This window comes from Chenopodium album, chromosome 3 (genome assembly GCF_948465745.1).
Source record: "Chenopodium album chromosome 3, dcCheAlbu1.1, whole genome shotgun sequence".
In the NCBI taxonomy this organism is placed as follows: domain Eukaryota; kingdom Viridiplantae; phylum Streptophyta; class Magnoliopsida; order Caryophyllales; family Amaranthaceae; genus Chenopodium; species Chenopodium album.
This window is the reverse complement of record NC_137836.1, coordinates 42318648-42320996: the sequence shown is the minus strand read 5'-3', so window position 1 is coordinate 42320996 and position 2349 is coordinate 42318648. Positions and strand designations below refer to the sequence as shown.

The window sequence follows — 2349 nt, the reverse complement described above, 5'->3', positions numbered from 1 at the left end:
TATTTGAGGCGTTATGTATACATTACAATACAAAACGCCTATCTTGAATAGACGATTCTTATACTATGTACAAAATATATAAACAACATGGAAAATAGAACTGTCATCTTAAGAAAAGCGTTCTCTATTTGTATAGTTTCAGAACGCCTATAATAGATGACAATTTTGTTTTCCTTTTTTTATTAAAAAATAATAATAATAATAATAATAATAATAATAATAATAATAATAATAATATTAATAATATTATTATTTATTAATTAATTAATGATTAGTAATAACAATAATAACTGCATTTAGTGATAAATAAAAGACTAGTACTTGTATGTACGAAGTATGATACTCAAATCGCATTTGATTACATCGTTAGTTTAATAAAAAAATGATACGAAATATTAATTACATTAAAAAAAAAAAGGAATATTGATACAATTAAGCTATAGTACACATGGAAAATTAATAAAAACACCATAATGAATTATAAAACAATTTTAATGCTAGTACAATTTTAGACGACCACCACTGCTATTATCAGTTAATTTAACACCAAAAGCCAGCAACACCTCCGAGCACCGCCCCAATCAGCGATACAACCACCTCCTTTGCACCCGCGTCTAATTTATCCAGCAACAATTCAGACAACCACCACTTTAATCAGAGCAGCCGCAACCCACACCCCTGCTCACGAATAAACCACCCAAAAATCAAAACAACAACCAAGAACCAACACCGCAATTAAAAAAAACGATACATAATTATTTCTATTGTGAGTACTCCAATTTACTTAATAAAAAATAAAAATTAAACCAAATATAAAGGTGTAAATAAGAAGTTTGAGATTTAAAATTAACAATGGATACTTAAAACGAAATGATAAAGTGAAAAACAGAAATTCAAATTAGAATAAAATCTAAAGTAAAATATCAATAGAAAATTGATAAAATCAGAGGTTATAACTTGAAAACCAAACCCATGAGAAACCGCACCAAAAACCCACAGATCTAAAACAATTGAGAAGTAAAACGAAATATTAAAATGAAAATCAGATCAGATATCTGAAAAAGAATGAAATCATGAACTTTAGATCAGAAAATAAGCAAAAAAAAAAATCATATCAATCACTTTAAAACAGCCAAAAAGCGAATTTGAACATTGAAATTAGAACACAAATGAGACTAATATTGATATACCTTATTGCATCTATACACTTCTCAATGAGTTTTATTGCAACATTTGTACATCGAAATTCGAACACAAAATTAGGGTTCTCCGACTCGATCGACGGTGTTAGTTCGTGGAAAGAATTAGATCAACCCACCGCGGACAAACCAAGGTTGAAGGGGCTGCCATGATGGTGATAAACGAGGGTTTTGATTTGCTTTAATCTACTGCGGGTTGGAGCCTTGGAGGTGATGATGGCAATAGAACATGGTGTAATTGAGGGATGAAGTTAGAACTTAGAGGAGAGAGAACTCAAAGAAGGAGTAAGGGTTAGAGGAGGGAGATGTGGAATGAAATAAGAAATTAGAGAAGTGACGGCTTGATTGAGAGGAAAGAAGTTAGGGTTAGTGACTTAGTGGTATACACGGTTTTTTTTTTTTTTTAATACTTATAGAACGGTTAACTAAGAGAGGCGCTCTATATTGTCTAGTTAAAATTTGGCATGTATCAAATAGAGCGGTTAACTTTGATAGGCGCTCTATAGATTTAATATACTAAGCGTTCATCTTACATAGGCGCTCTGTATAATTCTAGAGAACGCCTATGTAACTTGACAGTTGTGTATAGTGTGTTACTTATTCCTATTTTTGTGGTAGTGCTTGGGTGGTGGCATGGCCATGGTCGCTTTGACTTTTGTGGGATCTATTTCAATCCCTCGAGAACTAATCACATATCAAAGTAGTTTGCCTGACATGACTCCGAATGCGCACTTTGCTGGATTTTATCTTATGTTGTATTTGCGGAGTCTTTCAAAGAACTTGCGAAGTGCAATGATGTGTCCTGGGCGATCTTTTGACTTGACGATCATATCATCAACATAGACCTCCACCTCTTTGTGCATCATATCATGTAACAATGTTGTGGCTGCTCTATGGTAGGTGGCACCCGCGTTTTTCAACCCGAATGACATTACCGTATACCAATATGTACCCCATTGTGTGATGAATGTGGTTTTCTCCATATCTTCCTCGGCCATTAATACTTGATTATATCCGGCGTAGTCGTCCATGAACGATAGGAGTGCATGGTTTGCTGTGTTATCGACCAGAATTTCAATGTGAGGTAGAGGGAACTCATCTTTCGGGCTTGCCTTATTGAGGTCCCTGTAATCAACACACATTCTGACCC

General features: G+C 33.9%; 1 long non-coding RNA gene across 1 annotated transcript; it reads right to left on the bottom strand.

Annotated features, from left to right (window-relative positions):
* Nucleotides 1–386: 386 nt before the first annotated feature.
* Nucleotides 387–1469, bottom strand: LOC145613568 (uncharacterized). Its single transcript, XR_014106991.1, has 2 exons — nucleotides 1191–1469; nucleotides 387–678 (listed from the first exon to the last, which is right to left on the bottom strand). It is a non-coding gene; the product is annotated as an uncharacterized LOC145613568 (long non-coding RNA).
* Between the last annotated feature and the right edge of the window lie 880 nt (nucleotides 1470–2349).